This window comes from Lemur catta, chromosome 5 (genome assembly GCF_020740605.2).
Source record: "Lemur catta isolate mLemCat1 chromosome 5, mLemCat1.pri, whole genome shotgun sequence".
NCBI lineage: Eukaryota > Metazoa > Chordata > Mammalia > Primates > Lemuridae > Lemur > Lemur catta.
Window position 1 is genome coordinate 85362452 of NC_059132.1, and position 22712 is coordinate 85385163.

At 39.5% G+C, this 22712-nt stretch overlaps 1 pseudogene; it reads right to left on the reverse strand.

Moving 5' to 3' along the window:
* Positions 1 to 4062: 4062 nt before the first annotated feature.
* On the reverse strand, positions 4063 to 5426 carry LOC123637700 (annotated as a pseudogene).
* Positions 5427 to 22712: the final 17286 nt, after the last annotated feature.

Below are 22712 nucleotides of genomic sequence, written 5' to 3' on the forward strand. Positions count from 1 at the left end.
CATATCATCCAAAGCTGCTTTCACGCTACAATGGCAAGTTTGAGTAGTTCCAACAGAGACCCAGGATAACCGCAAAGCCCAAAATATTTCCTTATCTGCTTCTTTACACAGGAAGTTTATTGACGTCTGGTCAAAAGACTCGGAAATAGCTTATTAAGCAAAGTCACACCAACTGTTTCCTTGCTGTTGAACTTCTCTCCATTTGAAGTGCTAATGTGGTTTTCTATCTCCAAATGAGGACTGTAGTTTGCAGCATTTTCCAGACTGACTTGACTGAGGAGCCCTTCCTTTTATGGAATGTTTCATGCCATGCATTGAAGACCATGTTGGGAACTGCCCGTTCTTAAGCACTGGCCTTCCAAGCAGGAACGTAAGCATAACAAAAAGGAATGAAGAGCTAAGGGTGAAATTTCAGATTATCTGATTGAATTGGGAGGATGATCCAAGTAAAAAGAGAGTTTGAGTTCTAAATTTCTCTCAAATTATACCCACAGGAAATATCGACAGTTTCTTTCTTAAAATATAGTAAGGAGGAGAGGGCCACTGTGAGGAAAGAACCTTATCTATTAGCAAACCAATTCTACCATCTTTACAATGTAAAAAGGAATGGCAATGATAAACAAGCAGAAATGTCACAGAAACGTTTGGCTATGTCAGTTCATCAGCATGTTTGGTAAGTGTTCATGTTAAATACACTAAGGATCAGCTTTCTATCGTTCTAATTCCTAAAGCCTTGGGAAGTCAGTAAATGTTATAATAACAACTACCATCGTCATTTTTCTTGGAATTTTGAAAGAGGATTAGGCTCTTGCTCTTTCTGAAAGAAAAACACATTCTTCTTTTGTGAAGTAATAGTGACCTCTAGTGGCTGAATTGTCATAGTGCGTTATATTTTCTCAACCTCTCCTGAAAAAAAAAGATTACAGGAAGGATATGCACAGTTCTCCAGATTTTAAATGTTAATCCATTTATTTACCAAATATGTATAGAGCTCTGAGCATTAGGAGGAGATAATAGAAAAAACATTGGGCAAAGGGTCAGAACATCTGAGCCACAGAGCAAATGCAATTAACCTAAAAGCTGTTTGACTCTGGACAAGATGCTTTTCGACTTACCTGAGCCTTGGTCTTTTCACAACAGTATTTTTGAGCAACAGTGAAACTATATGTGGAAGCCCTCTTTATACTCTACTGCACACTGCAAGTAGGAGATGGCAGTATGTTGTGACTATGTAAACTTTTTAAGAGTTTTTTAAATATGTTAATAAAACCAAGGTCTATGCAATCAATACAGGAATAGGCAACAAAAGCAGTTCAGGCCCAAGAATAGGAGAAATAGCATCCCTTCTGAAAGCTAAACTATGAAGTCAACCGCAAATGGACTAGAAAAAAGAAACATTAAGTTCCTTGTCTAACGTAAAATTTGCCTTAGTCTATAGCAAATTCACTGAGACAAACACCATTTGTTGCCACTTCCTTCCCAGTTAGTTCTCCCTTACTGGCAGAGCCCTGGAGTTGTTCTGAGGTTCAACCTTTTATGTACTATGAATCACTAGTGGCTAAGCCCATCATAATTCCACTCTTTCCCAGTGGCTGAATTTAGACATGGTTATATGACTCAACCCAAGCCAATGGGATCTGAATTCTTCTTGGGGGCAGCAGTTTGAATGGCCATTCTAGAAACAATTTTTCTTGCTATTTAAAAAGGGATTAAAAGATGTGACAAACACACATTTGTAAGGAGGATATTATTGTTTTTTCACGTGATACCTGAAACTTCTGCAGCTGTCTATGACCATGAGAGGAAACATTGATGACACCTGAAGGTGGAAGAGCAAAGAGATGGGAAGCACCTGAGTGCTCGAGGCCACTATTGCTCTGTGGACTCAGCCAACATCAGATCTGTCGACCTCTATACTTCTTGTTATGTGAGATCCTAAGTCCATTGGTTTTCAAGCAATTTTTAGTCAGAAATTCTGTTACGTGCAGCTGAAAGCATCCTTAAATATTCAACACAAGGGATTGCCACTCTCTCCAGCCTCCAGGCTTAGAAATGCTGGACCTTGAAAGGTTCCCTTTTTTAAATCATCTACAGTATATGCTCAAATATTTTAATTTTTTAAATGCATATTTAGAATGCATATTATAATCTTCATATCCATGGAACAATAGTTTAGACAAAAGAGGTATATTCTGAAGAAGTAATGGTAAAATATCTGAGAGTGATGAAGGATGACATCACCTAGCATTTATTTTAGGCACACAGTTCCTGTCTCCTGTCACTATGAGCTAGGTATGGAGGTAGTTACCTCTACCCACAATTCAAGGTTACTGATAAAACTAAATGAGATACTGCATCTGAAACATAGGTTGTCATTGAATAATGGTTTCTCTCTTTTCCTTCAACTCTACCAGTTTATATTCTTTTATCTTTCAAACCTGACTGAGAACTCACCTTCCCATGGAAAGCTTTCTTAAAATTAAATTCAGCTGTTAATTTATGTCCTCTTCGCACTAAAGTCTATGGTCTGCATTTTAAGAACAGCTGCTTAAGTTTTTAGATCTGTTGTATGGGGGTATATTCTTTCTCTCTAGAGACACACCAGGATTGCAAGGGGGTCAGCCACTGCATAGATTTTGGCTACCATTTGTTTGTGAATGTGTTCTCTGATTCTTCTCAACTCTTGACCAACCCTCCAGTATTTAGCTCACTGATCTAAACACAGCCATTATCCAATAAAAGGTAAGAACCTCTTCCTCGTTCGGTCTCGTCTCCTCTTCCAGTCTCGTCTCCTCTTCCTCGTCTACTGCTTGATGACAACTCTACTAACTTGATAGCATTGTGCTACACAGGCAAGCTTAGGAAGGACAGAATGACCTCTCATTATTATGCAGGACTGTGAGGTTCCTGTGTAGCTTTATAAAAGCCAGTTCCTTTCCCCAGAGCGGGGAGGATTTGGCTACTTATGTGGGAAGAACACACGTTGGAATTTGGCCAAAGAACTGACAGCACCGTCAAGGGGACACAGAGTCTTTTGGCTTTCTGTCAACCATTAAGGCAGAGCTGCTCCTGTTGCATACTCTTGGGAATTCATGAAATGACTCATTTAAAAGCAAAGACTTACTGAGTGCCTTTTATGTGCCTGGAACTATTCTAAGTGCCTTTACATGTATGTATTCATTTAATACTGATAGCAAACTGATGAGATAGGTATAATGATTATTTTACACATGGGAAAACTGAGGCACAGAGAGATGAAGAAACTTGCCCCAAAGCAAATAACTAATAAATGGCAAATCTGGAGTTCAGCCTCAGCAAACTGACTGCAGAGCCTGCTCTCTTAACCATATCTTGTACCATGATGTGTGGTCATTGCCACACACCTCCCCTCATTAACTATTACTCTAGCCCTTAAGCATGCATAAGCGCCTACCAGAGGGGTCTCAAAGACAGGTTAGACATTATCCCTGCTCTATGTGATCCTACAATCCAAGTTGGTAAACAAATAGAAAAGTAGGTAATGGAGACCCTGTATCCTCTGGACCAGCAGTCCCCAACCTTTTTGGCACCAGGGACTGTTTTCACGGAAGAAAATTTTTCCATAGACTGGGGCTGGTGGAGGGTGATTTCGGGATGATTCACATGCATCACATTTATTGTGCACTTTATTTCTATTATCATTACATTGTAATATATAATGAAATAATTATACAACTCACCATAGGTTGGGGATCCCTGCTCTGGACCATTGTTTTTTTTGTTTTTGTTTTTTTTTCAGCGTCATGACCAGACTATTACATTTAGCAATTAACAGCATGGGTGCAAAAAAGAACATCTACATTAAAACCCTTCACACTTTCCACAGAACAGAAAGGAAAATAACCTGTTATACAATTAGTCGCAAATACAGTCCCCGAGTTTTTGCCCATACACTGAGTATTGTCTAAAGCATGTCTTCTTAGTAGCAGCCAGGCCCCGCCACCACTGTGCTTGGCTGAGTTCACAAACCTGTTGTAACCTGTAGCTTCCCTGTCACTTCTCTGGCTCTCCTCTCCTGCTAAGCTTTGTTTCTTGGGAGTAATTAAAACCTGCCACTGCCATAGCTACTGCTGCTACTGGAGGAACCACAGCCATCTTGATTTTACGGTTTGGCAAAGTATTGGCCTCCACCCCCATAGGGACCAGAGCTTCTGGCTCCAAAATTTCCTCCCTTCACGGGTCCAAAATTTGAAGACTAATTGTTGTAATGGCCAAAATCATTGTCGCTTCCACCACCTCCAAAATTGCTTCCACTACCACCGCCAAAGCCGCCTCCGCCTCCTCCATTGTTATAGCTGTCATGGCTGCCATTCCCGCCATAGCCACTGCCCTGGTTTCCATAACCCTGTCCACCACTTCCATGGTCTCTGCTTCCTCCAGAGTAACCGGGGCTGCCTCCTCCATAACCACCATCATTACCAAATTCATTGTAGCCATCCCCACTGCCACCATATCCACCACCACCACGGCTGCCACCAAAGCCACCTCGACCACTGAAGTTTCCTTCATGGCCAAAACCACCTCCATGACCACCACCGAAGTTTCCAGAACCACTTTGACCTGTTTGGCTGGGTGAGGCACTCACCATCTCTTGCTTCGACAGGGCTTTCCTTACTTCACAGTTGTAGCCATTCACAGTATGGTATTTCTGAATGACAATCTTATCCACAGAATCATGGTCATCAAAGGTTACAAAAGCAAAGCCCCTCTTCTTGCCACTGCCTCAGTCAGTCATGATTTCAATCACTTCAATTTTCCCATACTGTTCAAAATAGTCTCTTAGGGGATGTTCTTCAGTGTCTCCTTTAATGCCATCAACAAAGATCTTTTTCACAGTTAAGTGGGCACCCGGTCTTTCAGAATCTTCTCTGGAGACAGTTCTCTTTGGTTCCACGACTCTTCCATCCACCTTGTGTGGCTTTGCATCCATTGCTGCATCCACCACCTCCACGGCGGCATATGCGACAAACCCAAAGCCCCCAGAGTGCTTGGTGTTTGGATCTGTCATCGCCACACAGTCTGTGAGCGCCCCCATTGCTCAGAATGGCTCCTCGGACTCTCATCAGTCCTTTCACAGCTCAACTCTCCGATGAATAGTTTCCGCAGCTGTTCATATTCTTTAGGAGACTCTGACTTAGCCATGACGGCAGGGGGAAGAGAGACTTTAACGATGCTTCCTTGGCAGCGTCCAGGGGCAGAAAGGAGTAAACTAACGAATCTATCTCCTGCTCTGGACCATTCTGAACCACTCACTATCCTCTTTCTCTTTGGAAAGGTCAATGCTCATCTGAAGATTTTTACCATCATTTTTTTGCCCTGTATATTTGTTTACAAGCGCTGCCATAACAAATTACCATACACTAGGTGTCTTTAAAGAATAGAAATTAATAATAATTTTATTACAGTTCTGGGGACTAGAAGTCCAAGATCAAGGTGTCAGCAGGATTGGTTTTTTTCTGAGGCCTCGCTCCTTGGCTTGTAGATGGCCTTCGTCTCCCTGTGTCTTCACATAGTCTCCCTCTTACCTATGTCCAAACGGCCTCTTTTTATAACACAAGGACATCAGTCATATTGGATTAGGACACACCCTAATGACCTCATTTTAACTTAATTACCTCTTCAAAGACCCTTTAAACATAGTCACATTTTGAGGCACTAGGGTTAGGACTTCAATATGTGAATTTTGAGAGGACACAACTCAGCCCTAATACCGTACCAGTCTCCCTTCCCCACCAACTTCTCCAGAAAGTGCTTTAACAACTTTAATGACTATATATATATTCCCAGCACTTGAAAGAATTAAAAACCTTTCTCAGCTTGAGACGGGAAGAAAAACAAAATTATGTATTTTGCAAGCAAAATGTATAATTAAGATGTTGTGAATGATTCCTGGGAATATGCTTTTGGTTATCCATAAACACTGCCTATAATTGTTTTTATGGGCTAATTTAATAGTCTTCTCATTGTAAGATGTTAGATATATGTGAAGCATGAAGTCAAGTTTATCTAACAAAAAATAGGTTGCACATCTCCATTTTTATCCCCTAGAGGTAGATGGTATATCTCAAACATCCTCTAGGGCACGAAAAATTAAGAGTTAAGGCCTAGGAATGAAGGTAAAGTAGATAGAGAGGTTGAGAAGATCTCATTACATAATTCACAGTGAGAGTCATTATCCACTACAATGAAACTAAGGGCAATGCTTCCTATGAATAAATTTTACCTTTTTTCGTGAAAATAAATAATAATATAATGAAAATAAATAAATGGATGGCACTTTGTGATTTGCAATGTATTAAAAATTCATGTAACAAAATAACAAAGTCATGTCATAGGCCAAATTAATATTCCAATACTCCATATTCAGTTTTTTCAACACAGTGGAATATTTCTCCTAACCCTATTTAGCTCAATTCATCTCAAAACTTAATAATTTTGAAAATGAATGCTCATGTTTTTTTATATGACTGGACAAAATTCCGGTGTGGGTGTTAAATCCACCCTCCAGGGACTTATGACTGAATTTTGAAGTGAATTACATCGTGGCAATGTCTCACCCACTGATGAATCCCTGTGGCATAATACAATTCCCTAGTAAAATTTCACAGCTCAAACCTTCATATATTTCTAATGATTCACAGCAGAATTTCCCAAATTGCTTGAGAGGGATTAACAGATTATGTAAAAGTCCTTGTTAAAACTGAGTAAATGGCAGTGTTATCTCTGTTACTAAACTCCACATTTTCTTTGGACATCAATGAAAGGTTTGTAAAAGAACACATGGCAGACCTACATCATGAATTTTTCCAAGAATTAAATATTTCCCAGCAATAGCTATGTGTTAAATGAATTAGAATAGCTTTTCCATCTGAATGAAATTTGAAGTTGGTATATTAAAGATATTTTCTGTGAACAATTTTATTTTACCATGGGAACACATTTGCTTTCCTCAGGGAATTTCAAATTATTTGTAAATACAAATGTTATAAAGATTAAGAACATCATTTCCTTGCTCATAAGATCCAAAAAACCTGGCAAACAAGAAGCCACAGAATAAAAATTTTTTTAAAATATCACCCATAATGCCAGGAATTGTTCTAAGGTAAAATGTTAAATTAGATAATATTTAAGTTTCCTCCTAATTCTAACATTCTTGCAATTTTCTGATTCTTCCAGATTATAATTGCCCCAGCTACAATAGTGTATTTCAAAGAGTAAAGAGCAATGAAAATGTAAACCTCTTTTAAAGAAAAACACTCTTATAGCTCCCAGTGTTGACTTAAATTACTTTTACAATACTATTAAATATATTCAACCATAAAACTAGGTTTAACCTTACATTTCTCATACAATAATAAAAACAAAACTTAGTTGTAAATCAAATACACAAAATAATTTAATATACCTGATTCATTCATTCCTTTCAGAATTGTTCACTGAATGTGTACTATATTCCAGGACTAATCCAGGTGCTGGAGTTACAGAAATAAACAATGTAGATGAAAATCCCTGACCTCTCAGAATTTACATTCCAGTAGCAATGTGTTCAATGGAGATCATCTGGGGAAAAAGAGTAGGAAAGGAAGTAGGGCACATAAGAGGAAGTGTTCATTTTTGACAGAGTGATCAGAGAAGCAAAGATTTGAACAAAGGCTTAAAGGAGGTGAGGGGGTGAGTCGTGAGGATAAGTTGAAGGACAGCTTTCCAGCAGAGGCCTTGGAGTGAGAGCAAGTGTGGCATCTCCAAGGAACAGTGAGCAGACCCCTGTGACTGGAGGGAAGTAAGCAGAGATGATGCCAAAGTGACACCTGGGGAGGGGGTGTAGGGATGTTGAGTTCATGAAGCACCATGGAGGCCATTCTAAACACTTTGGCTTTTACCCTGAGTGAGATGGAAGCCACTGGAGAAGACTGAGCAAAGGAGTGACTCCTCCTGACTTGTGTTTTATCAGGGTTACTTGGGCAGCTGTGTAAAGGAGGCCAGGGTGCAATAAAGGACCAGGGAGGAAGCTACTATTTAATAAGCCAGGTGGCAGATGCTGGGGGCTCAGACCGTGGTGGGAGTGTTAGAGATGGTGAGAAGTGGTCAGAATTTAGTGTATTTGCTGAGACATTGAATATAAGTATGGAAGAAAGCAAGGAGTGAAAAACATCCAAAGTTTTATCCCTTAGCAACTGAAAGGAAGAAGTGGCTATCATCTGATGATTTTGTTTTGCTGAAACAAAAATGCTGCCTTGCGATATGGATATGGTACCAATTGCCAATATGCCAGTCCTTTTGAATATACTATTTTGTGACATAGAGACTCAATTTTCCTACCATTTTTCTCTATGAGAACCATTGCAAAACTTTATTAGTAAATGATGCTATGATTTTATTTGACCTCTATTTAGTGATAATTCATCATATATGTATTACGCCCATCTTATTCTTTAGTCATTAGGCCAGGACAACCACATGAGACTAAACAGCACCAAGGCAATCAGAAGTACTGATCCAAAGTGAGGGCCCTGAAATCCTGTATCCAGGACACTTTTGCATGATAGTCAATCACTCAGCTAATACTGAATATGCTTATATGTATCTTTTTAGATGATTCATGAAACCAAAAAAAACAAAAAACAAAACAAAATTTAAAAATTTTCAGGGATAGTTTCAGACCCTAGAGAATATTTAGTTCAGTACATGAATGTTTGTCTCCGAGCACTAAATTGTGAGCTCCATTAAGTTAAACCTTCTGTCCGTCTTTGTTCCCTACTCGATCCCCAACAGAAAGTGACTTCAACAGAGAGAGGCTCTCTGGGTGGACCACTGAAAGCCAGAGGCTGAGAAGGCAGAACAGACTGGGTTGCTTTTTTTGTTTGTTTTGAGCCGGGCTAGACTGTAGCGGTGTGATCATAGATCACTGCAGCCTCAAACTCCTGGGCTCAAGCCATCTTCCTGCCTCTGCCTCCTGAGTAGCTGAAATGACAGATGCACACCACCACACCTGACTAACTTTTAAAAAATTTTTGTAGAGATGAAGTCTTGCTATGTTGCCCAGGCTGGTCTTGAACTCCTGGCCTCAAGTGATCCTCCCGACTTGGCCTCCCAAAGCACTGAGATTACAGGTATAAGTGCTGGCGTCCAACCTGAGTTGGACATTTTTTTTGTGGCTGGAAAAAAGGAAATAAGAATTTGTTATCATCTGAGAGTGAAAACCTATGAGAACCTGCTAAAGCTATTGTCCAGGGGCAGTTACTGAGAAAAATAAAAACATGTTATAAATTCTCCCTAACAAGTCTAACACATTCAATACACTGCTTACCTGAGGTTTGCTTTTTTTTTTTTTTTAAGCCATAATTAGTTCATATTCTAGGTCCAGGGTATCACACCATTAATGATCTGAAACTAACTTTACTCACACTCAGGCTATGGGGGGACCAGTCATCCTATATCTTCTTTCATTCCACAAAAATTTTCAAAACATTAAATATATATGTGTATATATTCATGTATTTATACACACACTTATACACACATACACACTCTATATCTGGCAAAGTTGTCCAGATAGTATTTCAAAAGAAAGACAACTAGACATAGCTAGAGAATCTCAAAGATGAATTGAGGCTAATTTTTATTAGTAATTCAAATAAGCCAATTATTACAATGCATCCTAAAATTAAGGAAAGGCATGACAAGATACTATAGGGATATCACCAACCAATATATGGTTTTGAAGAAGAAATTGAAGGCTGTCGCATCATTGGTTCAAAGGTTTTTATTTTACTGGGAAAAACCCTTATCCCCTGGGACTCCTCATATTTCCAAAGAGATGACTTTCCTAGAGTAACACTTCTGGATTCTGTCTTCCCCCTTCCTGTGATTAATGAGACTGGAAGAACGAATCAGTCATGTTCAATCAGCCCTTTCCTCCCCCCTTGCAATCTGCCTGCCTGCAGCAGGGGTGCATTCTGAGCCTCTCTCTCAGCTATGCTATAAGCTTAGTGAGGCAGGTTCTACCCTTGTAGGAATGATCTGTTGTTTTTCAGGGGTAATTCTGCCTAAGTTGGGGAGGAAATATTAGCAAACCCACTTGGATAAGATCTAGTTATTTTGACCAAGATAGCTATGTTTTCACCAAAATCCATTTCCTCTACCTCATGTATATAGACTAAATTTCCCAACTTTCCCAACCTGCTTCACAGTTGGGTTAGGGTGTGTGACTGGGTTCTAGGCAATGGAATGTGAGTTGAACTTATACACACCACTTCCAGACCTGGCACACAAAACCTCCCATGTAATCTTTCACACTCTCTCTTCTGCAGTCTGTTGACAGATGTAGAGGCTCCAGGACAAGACTCTGAAGCTCTAGGGAGGATGGAGCCACATTACGGAAGGTCCATCGAAGGACCAGGTTGAAGGCCACCTGCTAATCAAGAACATCCTTATTGGACGTCGTATGAACAATAAATGAACTTTTGTTAAGTCACTGAGATTTTAGTATTAGTTAGACAAACCAGCATTACTTACCATAATAAATACAGTCATAGTCTCCAAAGAGCTTTTATCATAAAAAGACTAATATATTGCCTCCATCTGTCTGAATCCTGTCTATCTCTCAATTTGCTCTAATCTTGGGAGTGGAAAGAGGGTGTTACTTACCGATTCCTTAAACCTCTCGCAGACTGTATAGTTCCCTTGGTATAGACAATAAAGTTGCCTTGAGAGGAACATAGGACCCACAAGGTGGGTCCAGCGGGGTCATTTGGTGGGCTTCGTATCTGAGAGTATTCCAAAGCTTGGCTACTATTCAATGGCAATTTGGCAAAGGGAAGAGAGTACAGTCATCTCATCACAAATGATGACTTTTTTCCCTTTGAATTATACCCTTAACAACTTCTTCTGTGAGACATATTGCTGATAATTACCAAAGTTGTTGCACATAATTCCCAAATACTCCCAGGGACAGCCTGCTTTCATAAATGAAAAGATGGTCCAATCTATGCTTTAAGAATAGTTGATTCCTGTTATGTGATCATTCTCATCTGCTGATCCTCTTTTCCAAAGAATGCAATTAAAATTCTTTTCATGATGTACTGAATGTCTTTCAAATTAAGCAAGCAATAATTATTTTTGTGAATTGTTTTTAGTGGATGGGATAAAAAATGTTGAAGAAGCCTTCAATCTGTACAAGGAATGTTTCTCCTGAAGACATTTTTCCTCCCTGGAAAAATAGGGTCAAATGCTCTATTATTTGAATCCACAATGTGGGAGGAATTAAAAAGTTACTTTGACTTAGTCAACAGAACCAGCCCTGTTTCTGATTCATTAAACATGTATCCATCTCTAATACAAGGTAAAGTAGATCCCATTAGTGGTTAGATCACATTTTCTCTTCCTGAGTCCTAGAAAGATTTAACACGTCAAGTTAAATTCTCCCTTCTGATGTAAAAGGAAAAGGGACCAATGAGAAGCTGGTTATGTCTCGATGAGCAGTAGGTGGAAGGCAGTGGACATGGAACATAGCTGAGCTCAGGCACACACTGAGACAGTTGTGCTTGATGCCATATCTCTCCTGACACAATGATACCTTGAGATACCCCTTGACTCCTCAAAATCTCCACCAGATATAAAAGTTGGGAACCTGAACCATGGTAGAACCTGAGCACTGAATCTTCCATAAGATATCGTCATCCAAGTAGGCCTTGACCGGCGAGAGACTTCTGTCCTGGGTGAATAGATGGGCTGTGCAATCAATATAATTTCTGTCTTTTTTTGTCTATATGTCCAAAAATGAGATTTTCTTTTTCTTTTTGTAACACCTGGTTCTAAAGATTATTCGATTTGCTGTAGCCATGCCAAATAAAGAAAGAGTTGAAATAGGCTCTCTAGATCATTGGCTAGCCTACAGAAATTATTCTGTCAACCACACTGTTCACATGAATACACGTGTCCATGTGCATGTACATACATTCACACACACTCCTGTTAAGTGCAAATGATCTATGTATATTTTAGGCATACAGCCTGAGTTCCTTTTTCAAAATTTGTCTTTATAATAGCTTTATATTTATTTCCTGCTTAATATTAAGCTAGGCTTCATAATATTTTGCATTTTGCTTATTTTTTATTAGTATTCATCTTACTCATGTTAAATAAAAATATTTCTAACTCAATTTGTATTTATGTGTTCATAGGCCATCCTTTTTGTCATCTGGATGATATTTTGTAACTATTTAAATTATACACTATCTGATTTGCCATTAAAAAATTTACATAACACACCTAATTTAGGTAAAGTTCAAGAAATTATTTAGCCAATTATGAACACTGATTAGTGTAAGAATTGAGGTATTACAGTTACTATCCATTAATATTTTTAAAAATCTTCATTTTCATTTTTCCCCAATTATCCAAATGATTCTCACACATTAGAAGCATCTGAGTTGCTTTTAACATCACCATTGTCAGAGCCCCATCCCAGGCCAACTGAACCCAAATCTCTGCAGGTATGATACAAGAAAAACAACAACAAAAAACAGAAAACAAAACCATCCCAGGCGATTCTAATGTGTAGCCAGGGTTGAACATATTGATTTATTGGTAAAGTTTGAGATCTGGAGTTCCATGGAGTCCTTTGACTGTCCTCCCTCCAACAACTGTCATCACCAGTAAATCTGAGGTTGTGAACTGAGAGTTGAGAATTAAGGGTGAATTGACTTGAAATCTGAAAATGACCCAGAGTTTACACTCTTGTTCAGTCTGGTCACAAAGCTGTATCTGAATTTACATTTTTAAAAATTCCCAAGATCATATCTATAGCTAGCTAGAGAGAGAGATACGCACACACAAATATATGTATATATATACATGATTACATATTTCTATTTTCCTATGATGAGTATCTAGAAGTGGGTCCTTGCCAATTTGCTTTTCCAGCACAGGAATAATTCCCACTATAGATCATTGCACATTTAGGGTCCTCATGTAATGCCCAAGAAGTAGATGTGATAGTAGAAAAGTAGTAATAAGTTGTAGCAGTAACAGCTAATATTTATTAAATACTCTGTGCTTGCTATGAGGAGGTCCCTGTCCCATACACTTTACTGTAGTGACTTTTAGCCTTTCTACTTTGCAGGTACCCTTATTATCTCCATTTTATATGCTTCACAGAGTGCCTCTATTGCATTATGTTTTAATGTACTCCTTTGAATTTTATTAATATAAAGGGTCAGTGTAGAAATGCCTGTTTGAACATAGATGTGCTTTTTGCAAAAATATAGTTTAGAGACATTATTATTATATATAGCAATAATAATCACAATGAATGTTATAAATATATTGAAATCTGTTATAAGAAAAAATATATCTGTAAAGATAAATTGTCTTTGTTTTATAAAACAAAACCCCCACTTAATCCAGTATATTTTCTTTTGTGCCTATTACAAAACTCTGACCAAATTCAGCATTCAAGAGCAGTAATTAACATATTTGTGCATTCGTCATATCTTTCTTTCCATTCCTTTTAATTGATTTAGTTTTCTTTTTTACTTTTAATTGACCTACTTTCTATTCTATTTTATTTTAGAAAATCTATTCTGTTTTTCTAGAACAGGTGAAATTCAATGTGAAGTTAATGTCTTAAACGACCAAGATTGTGTTTCCACCCAGACATTAGGGAAATTTCTAGACATAAAGTTTAGACGAGAGCATGTGTTGCTCTTTTGCCTAAACTATCTGTCCTATAGATGTAAATATTCTATTATCAAATTTAAATAAGTCATAATTTTTGTTACTGGGGTTGTCTTGATTCATTTAATTAGCTTGCCTTTCCCCTTTCTCCCGCTATCCCTTCTACCCTCCCTTCCTTCCTCCCTCCTTTCCCTCTTTCCTCCCTCCCTCCCTCCCCAATATGTATTGATTGAGAATCTACTATATGCCAACCCTTTCTAAGTCTTAAGAAATATAGTTAAGAGTCCTCACTTTCATAACGCTTATATCTATTATTCAGGAAAGAACCATGTAGAAAGTATGAAGGGAAGCTGTTAGTCCAGCTAGAACTAAGCATTCTTTTCCTACATTTACTCTGATAAAATATATATTTATAATTAGCCCATCTTTATCTTTTCTCACTGAGGGAAGGAATCATCTTTGTTCTAAATGGTCTGGTGTCTAAAAGCATTTGTGATCCTAAAAGCATTAATAAACATCAAATAGCAAATTGAGCTCATCAGTCAAAAAGTCTAACTTTCAGGCAATTGTCCTACATAGAATTCATGCTCATCCCCAAATAACTGGACTGGGCTCCTCAAAAGCAAAGACTCACTGAGAACCTGATTCTAAAGCAATGGATAGAGTAGAGACAATCGCCAATTATAGAAAACTTTAATAAAATACACTCTTTATCAATGTGGCACATAGTTGCTGGCAAGTATTACAGATTGGAAAGTTTGGTCTGACGTGTGCTTTGGGGATGAGAATTATGTTTTTGGAATAATGGCTTTTGAGCAAACGCATCAAATCACAGGTCACAAAGTCTTATCTGGTCAAATCGAAGTTGGAGTTCCTATAAAAAGGATAAACTTTACATATATACCCAATATGGTGGGAATTTTTCATTTCCTTCCCACATACTTTGCTCCCCACCCCCAGCAACTTCTGCTAATTAATTTAAAATACTCATAGAGGTTTATTATGAGCTAGACTGTGATAAGCACTGAATATAGAATTCTAAACCCTGATTTCAATAAGCTCTATTTAAGTGGCAGAGAGGATAAAAAGCAAGTAAACAGGTATATAAACAAAATAATTGCATGGTGTAGTTAAATGCTCTAAGAGAAACAAGCAAGAAGTGTGACATACAATAGTTGAAGGGAGATTTACTCCAGGAAGGATGGTCAGGGAAAAAGCACTTCTGTGAATGTGTCATTTAAAGCAAAGGAAGAGGCATCAGCCCTGTGAAGGGCGAGGTAAAGGGCATTCCAGACACAGGGAATGCCATGTGCAAAAGCCCAAAAGGGTGGGACCAAACCTGGCACATTTGAGGATCTAAAAGAAAATCAGTGTGGCTGAGGCGAAAGTCAGGAGAAGTACCAGACTAAAGAAAAGGGCGGGGCAGATCACAAAAGGCAGGCAATCATTTTAAGAGGTTGGGGGATTTACATTGTACGAAGTCCACTTTAATTGCTGCATGGACACTCCTGGATGGGGGAAGCCCTTAGAGGGCTAGAAGACTGCCATGTTCCTCTTGATTGGGGGGGGTGGTCAGTGGACTAGGCTAAGGTGGTAATGGGGAGAGGGACAGAAAAGCAGGTTTGAGATTGATTGGGAAGACTGAATTAACAGAACTGGCTGGTGGATTCATATTTAGAGGTGGGGCAGGGAGTGGTGAGGGAAAGGGAGGAACCGAGAAGAATCCTAGCTGAGTACCTGTGTGGGCGTGGTGCCATTTACTAGTGGACAAAGACAAGACTGGCACGAGACGAAAGTTCAGCGTTTGACATACTGACCTTGTGATGTCTGTAAACCATCAACACGGATATGCCAATTAGGCAACCAGATCAGTGAGCCTGGGGCTTGGGGAAAATAAATTCAAGAATCATCAGTTTAAAACCCTAAAATGCGGATAGAACACCTTAATAGAACGTAAAATGAAGAAAAGGGACCACAGCAACCCTGAGGTGCAGATCTTGAAGGAACCCCAACATTTACACCTTGGGCCTAGGAGTCAAAAGAGGAGAACCGAGGAAACCACGAGAGGAGAGTGTGTCAGGCAGAAGGCCGTGGTCCACCCAGCCAAGTGTTGCTGAGAGGTTGCGGAAGGTGAGCAAAGAAATGTTTCTATTGGATTTGGCAAAGTAGTGGTCACTGGTGACCAGAGAAGTTTCAGTGGTCCGGGCAGGAGCTAGAACATAGTGGGTGGAGGACAGAAGACAGTGACAACTTCTACAACCGATGTTTTGAAAACTCCTGCTATTAAAAGGGAGAAGACATGAGGTAGTATCTGGGGGAGCAGGAAAGGTTCTTTTCAGGTGAGGCAAGAGCATGTTTGCGTGCCGATGGGAATGCTCCGGTTAAAGGGAAGTGCTTACTGATATGGGAGAGGGAGGGACAACTGTAAGAGGTAAGTTCTTGGGAAGGCAAGAGGGGACAAGATTCTGAGCAAAAGCAGAAGACTTGGCCCCGAGAGTCTGGAGGGCCTCTTCCCTATTAGAACAACAGGGAAGAATATGTCAATCTAAACGTAGTTTCATTTTTGGATCAGGTGGTGGGAAGATGGGAAGTTTGATTCTGAAGGCTTCCTTCCCTAAATAAAATCTGTTGTGATGTCATGGGCTAAGAGTAGAAACTACAGAGTGTGGGGAAGGCAGGGCAAGAGGGAAGGTGTGAAATATTCGAAAGGGAGTGGGAAAGTGAACCTGCTGGAGAAACACAGTAGGATTTCCTGGAGATGCCAATGTGAAGTCTACCTCATAAATTTTAAAGTAAAATTGATCTTCTCAGTAGCGCCATCTTTGATAATATAAAAAAATAATAATAGATGTAAGGGGGAACTGTCCTTAACTTTTGTCACCCCAATGCTCTCCATGATGGAACTGCATGAGCTGACTGGCCACACTTGTGTCATCTTTCTTGCAGTTTCATTCTTAACACATCCAAAGAGGAAAAGTTTTCCAGAGAGAGAGGGAGTCTGCTCTTCTGTCAAGAGTATGGAGTGGCTGGTTCATCAGCTGGAAATTCTAAGTTGTCCAGATCCACATGAAGACCCTAACAGAGTCAAGCCTAACAGCAACAATAAAAGGAAAAGACATATAAATGACCTCACTAAAAGAATCACTCAATCCAATGGTTAGAGTTGGAGAGGTCTGTAGACATCACCAATTTCAACACCTTCATTTTACTGAAGAGAAACCGGACTAGGAAGGGCTGCTCTGAGCTTCCACATTAGTTATTTGCAGCACTGTGGCAAGAATTCCATCCAGGTGACTTATATGAAAACTGACACAGGGCCTGGCTTACGGGAAATAATAAATGAAAGTTGTTTTTTTCTACCTTGTTCCTTCCCAGTGTCCTTACTAAGTAGTTAATCAGTCAATGGAAACATGTGAATGCCGTAGTCCTGTGACCAACTCTGTGTGATTACAGCTCAATGGACGTCTAGGAATTAGTATCAGTAGTAAAGCATGACAAAATCAGTGATTAGTCATGCTGTAGCCTTGACCTAAATAGCAAATTAGGCACAGAGCTGGGATTAAAACTCTGAGACCTGTGCTTTGCAGTCCTGAGGCTGTCTTCCCTCAATTGTGCTAGACTGCTGTTTACAGCACTGTGGGAATGGCCTCACTGTAAAAGGGAAACTATTTATTTAAGCATCCTTCTAAACAAGCAAATAGAAAGGGCAGGGAGAGGGCCTGAGTTTCTCCCCTCTGGTAATTTTAACAAAATATAGTTTAAAGACGCTTGGGTCTAACAGCTGTCATGGTCAGCCAATGTGCAATACTCGGAATGTCTTGGCTCGCAGATATATATAACCTCCCCCATGCCAGATTTCTGGTGTAAAAGGACAAAATGATCTTAAAAAGAACAGAAAAAGAAAAGCAGCCAGTTTTCTAAATGTACTCAACGAAGAGTAATGATTTACAACAAAAAATGAACAACTATGTGAAAAAATTAGAAGAAAAAGAAAACAGATGTATTGTGGCGAAGAGTTTCTGTTGGCTTTGGCTCAAGTCCCAAAAGAGCTTTTCTAAGCTGATTTTCCATGTCTAGCCTCTCAAAACATTTTATGACACAAAGTTGTTTGGAAGAGTTTATGATAAAAGCAAAGAAGCCCAAATTAAATGTCAAAATTGTGTCAAAGACTGAAATAAAAAGACGTCATTTGATAATTCAAAGGAGCAAAAAAAAAAGAAAAAGGTTATTTTTAGCAAAGTATTCTATTGTTCTGAAATTTGAGAAGTGAGTAAGGGAACAAAGAGCAAAGAAAGGAATATCATTCATTTCATGCACACTATCCATAAAAACTTTTCCATAAACTTCCATCTGCAGTCTCTGCAGCAGAAGTTATAGTGGTTGTTGGACTCTGAACGTTCTTACAACCTGCCTGTATGTCTAGCACCTGGCCCCAAGGAAGCAGTGCAACCCACCATCACTGGCAAGAAAAGCTGACTATGAAAACAAAAATGAGGTAAAGTGACAGATGAGAGCTGAGGGGAACAGAGGAATCAAGGGCAAAAGAAGTGAAGTTACAAATCAGAGTCAAGTTAATGAACAAGATGGTGAATATCTAAGGCAAAGAGACTACTGAGGCCATAGTATAGCCTCTAAGATCATAGCCTGGAGTCAGCTTCCTGTAATAAAATCCCCACTCTTATATTTGCTGGCTGCACGACCTCAGCCAAGTTACTCCACTCCCTTACATTTGTGCAATGACCTTATATAAAGGTCATTGAATAACCTTTATATAGGTCATTGAGAGTGCAATAAGACAGTCTATGTAAAGTGCTTAGAACAAATATTGCTTGCATATACATTAAATGCTCAAAAATTGCAGCTCTTCATTACTATTTATTATTCAGCACATTTATTGATGCCTCCTATGGGCCAGATACCACAGCAGATGCTTAGAACATAATCATGAGCAGGACATCTTTCCTGGACAATCTCTGCGAGCCTAGTCCTTTGTAAGGTTATCTGGGCTAAATGTGATGCAGAGTCACCTGGTTCAAACATCCCCATATTCATTCATTTCTGTGTAGAATCATTGCTCTCATCGAATTCTATCTGTGTTTTAAAACTTATTACACTTTACTTTCACAATTCACATCTGTCTCTAAAACTGGATTCTACAGTCTTTGTCTTATTCCTCTGAGCATCCAGCTCAGGACCTACTATGGAGGAGGCAACCATATAAATAGAAATGAATACACTGACTTTCTTTAAATGTTTTTGGACATTAAAATGTTTAGACTTGTTTGTTCCTATTCTCTTTTTGTCCTGACCCCTCCTTGGAGTCTCTCTTACTCTTCTACTTGCCCAATATATATGTCCTTTAGAATCTTCCAACAGTCCTGGGAGGAGATGTAATTACTCCAATTTTTTCTTTTCTTTTTGTTGAGATAGGGTCTGGCTCTGTTGCCCAGGCTAGAGTGCATTGGCTGGATCATAGCTCATCGCAGCCTTGAACTTCCAGGCTCAAGCAATCTCCCTGCTTCGGCCTTGCAAAGTGCTGGGTTTATAGGCATGAGCCATCACACCCACCTCTAGTTTTAAAGAGAAAATTGTGGCTCAGTACAGTTACAACTGCCCATGTGGCAGACCTGCGATTCTAATCCCGGAGTGTCTGGAGCCAAAGCTCCCATTCCTGCATAACAGCACTGTACTTCCCCTTCAGACAAACAGAGAAGACTGAGAAAAGGAAAATATCTTTAGGACAGGACATATGAAACTAAATATCACAGTATGTTACTCCATGGGGAATCGATTTAAAGAATAATAATGTCAGCCTTCACATGCAAGGTAATGGGAACCCACTCCTATATTTTGAGGATTTTTTTCCCCATTTGTAATTAAGTGGAATATATTTTGAAGAATGCCCCCACCCCTCCTTTTCAGTCACAGGGATAGTTATCTAGAAGCTTATTGTGAATAAAGGACATATGCTGAAGAATTGAACAGGTATCAAGGTAAAAAATGCAATCAACCAATAAATGAACATAAAATACAAAATATGGATCAAACCCTATATATTGAATCCTTTCTGCATAAAACTTCTATTAAACCATTAAAATACGTATGTATAAGAGGACTTGGATTTTCAAATGTTATGATTTCCATTTTAAAAGTCTAAGGTAGAATTCCTTTTGAACATGCCATGCACGTTAACAGCAAGAAGCAAAAGCAGTTGTCAAGGGTGAGAGCTTCTTAAAGAAAGTTCGATTTGATGACAGAAATGGGCACTGCCATTCTTTGCTGTGGCTGCTGTTGTTTCTGACTCTGACACATACGTGTATGTATTTAAGTCAAATCTGCCTCTACTCTTTATGACGTAAGATCTCCCTACACCAAAGAGCCCTGTGGAAACCTACTAATTCTTTCTCACCTGGGCTGCTTGGCTGGTGGAGAGTCCCCCATAGGCCAGGACTCACCACTAAGCTGTCTTCTGGGGATATTTCAACAACTATTTTAGGGAGCTCACTTTACTTTGGTGCCTGGTGAGGCCAACCTTTGGAAAAGCAATTTGGCAATCTTGTATGTCATTAACTTAAAAACTCTTTGTGTGCTTTGATCCAATATCTCCCTTCTGAGACTCGATGCTGAGGCAATTTACATGAAATTGCCATTTTGGATCTCTCTAGGCACCTTGAATGGAACCTGTCCAAACTCTTGATTCACATCCCAATCAGCTCCTCCTGCAATCTTCTCCATTTGGCCAGATGCTTAGGCTCCAAACTATAGTGTGGCAACAAGAGTGACTCTATTTTAGATGCTAGTCCACCATGTGACTCCTGAGTAACCCTGAGTCTGGGAATGCCTCCAAGATGTCTAGTTGATGTATCACTCTTTGTGTAGAAACACCTATTGACTGTAAGTTTCACCCTTCCTCCAAAACATCCCTTGACATTGTTGCATACATCATAGGCTGCGATGCCCATAGCATTCTCTCCCATAGCCCCCTACACATTCCTTCCAGGGCATGTATACTTTCCCCTGAGATGTACACCCTGGGTCTGGAGGGCTGTGATGCAGAGATCTACCTGCCCGTGGCCGCCCAAGACCATGCTTCTGTCCCTAGTTCCCCAAATAAATCACCCTTCACTGACAAACTGGATTTGTCTGCCTCATTCTTTGGTTTCTCAGCTCCTTTGGCATTTGGGGGCCACTTGCTTACATGGCCCTTCCACAGCACAGGTGTCCTTCTAGACTCCTTCCTTTCTTTCACACTCCATGTCAAATGCATCAGAAAATACTGTGTGTTTCACCTTCAATATACATTCAGGATCCAACATATTGGTGAGGCTCTCACCACATTCATTGCCACCTTCCTGGCACAAGTCACTATCCTCTGTTTCCTGAACTATGGAAGGCTCCTATTGTTCTAGCTCCCCATCGTTCTCCTTTCTTCTATATTTGCTTCAGTACAGTCAGAATAAACCTTTTAAAACACATCAGACTATGTATATTTCCCTGCTCAGAAATCTCCAAAGGTTTCTCCTCTCATTCAGGATAACATCCAAAGTGTTCCCACCTTAGACTACAAAGCCACATACGATCTCCTCCCCAGATCTCCCATCTCATCTCCTTCAGTCTTCGTTTCTCTGGCTCATCTCTATCCTTAATGGCTTCTTTGCTGTTCTTCAGCACATCACATATAATCTTACCTCAGATAGTGCTTATACTTACGGTTCCCTCTTCCTGGTACCATCAGTCTCCCAAGCATCCACATGGATCTCTCACTTTCAAGATTTTGTTCAAAAGTCACCTCGTAGAGCAGCTGACCCTGACAGAAAATAATACCTCATGTAAAATAGGTCACCTTCCCATACTCTTTTTCTTCATAGCCTTTGTTACTACTTGACATAATCTAAAACTTAAAATAAAAAAATCTGGTTTTTACAACCCCAAAATGTAAACTCCATCAGAGCAAGAACCTTATCTGTTTTTGTTTTCAATTGTAAGCACAGTGCCTGGAACACTAATGCATTATAGGTGCTCAATAAATATTGATAAATGAAGAAATGAAATACAGAGACATTTTATTTACAATGAACATTTCATTGTCCTCCCCAAACAGCCACCAGCTCAGTGGCTTGAGAGGTGCCACTGGAAAAATATATCAGTGCTGGAGGAGAGTCATTAGCACAAAGCTGGACACATATTAATGTCCCCTCAAAAAGGTGATCTTTTGACTTTTAAGTTTTTAATGAGTTGGGTTTGAGTGCTCTGAAAGTGTATCTGGTAGAAACCAAGATTTTATAGATAATCACTATTTTTTTTTCTGAGCCATTGAAGAGCAAGTTGCAGACACAATGTCTCATCACTGCTAAATACTTGAGTGTGCATATCCCCCACACAAGGACATTCTTCTACTAAACTATAATATAAACATCCAAAGCAGGAAATCGCCATTGGCAAAAATATGCCAACTGATCCATAGATTTCACTCAATGTTTTCCAACTGCTTATTTTTCCTTTTTGGTCCAGAAGCCAACCTGGGATACTTGTTGTATTTAGTTGCCATGCTTCTTAAGTCTCTTCAAAATTTGGATCTGTTAGTTCTTCTTTTTTGGTCCCTTATTAAATTTAAAAATTTTAAACAGTATAGACCTTTCATTTTGTAAGCTGCTTCTCACTCTGGGTTCCATTGTTTCCCTATGCCCAGAACCAGGCCATGCATTGTTGGCAGGAACGTGACAGAAAAGGTGCTGTGTTCTTCTCAGTGCATCTAATGGGGGTGGGGGCATGATTTGACTTGTTCTACAACTGGTGATGTTCATCATGACCTCCTGGTCAACATGTTGTCTTCCAGGCTTCTCTTCAATAAGTTCACCAATTACCCCTTGTAATCTATAAGTATTTTTCAGAAGACACTTCTAGGATAGGCTAACACACCCTATTCATATCAAACACCCACCGGCCAGCCTCAGCGTTCACTGAGGACTCCTGCCTAACACTCTTGTCAAGTGGTG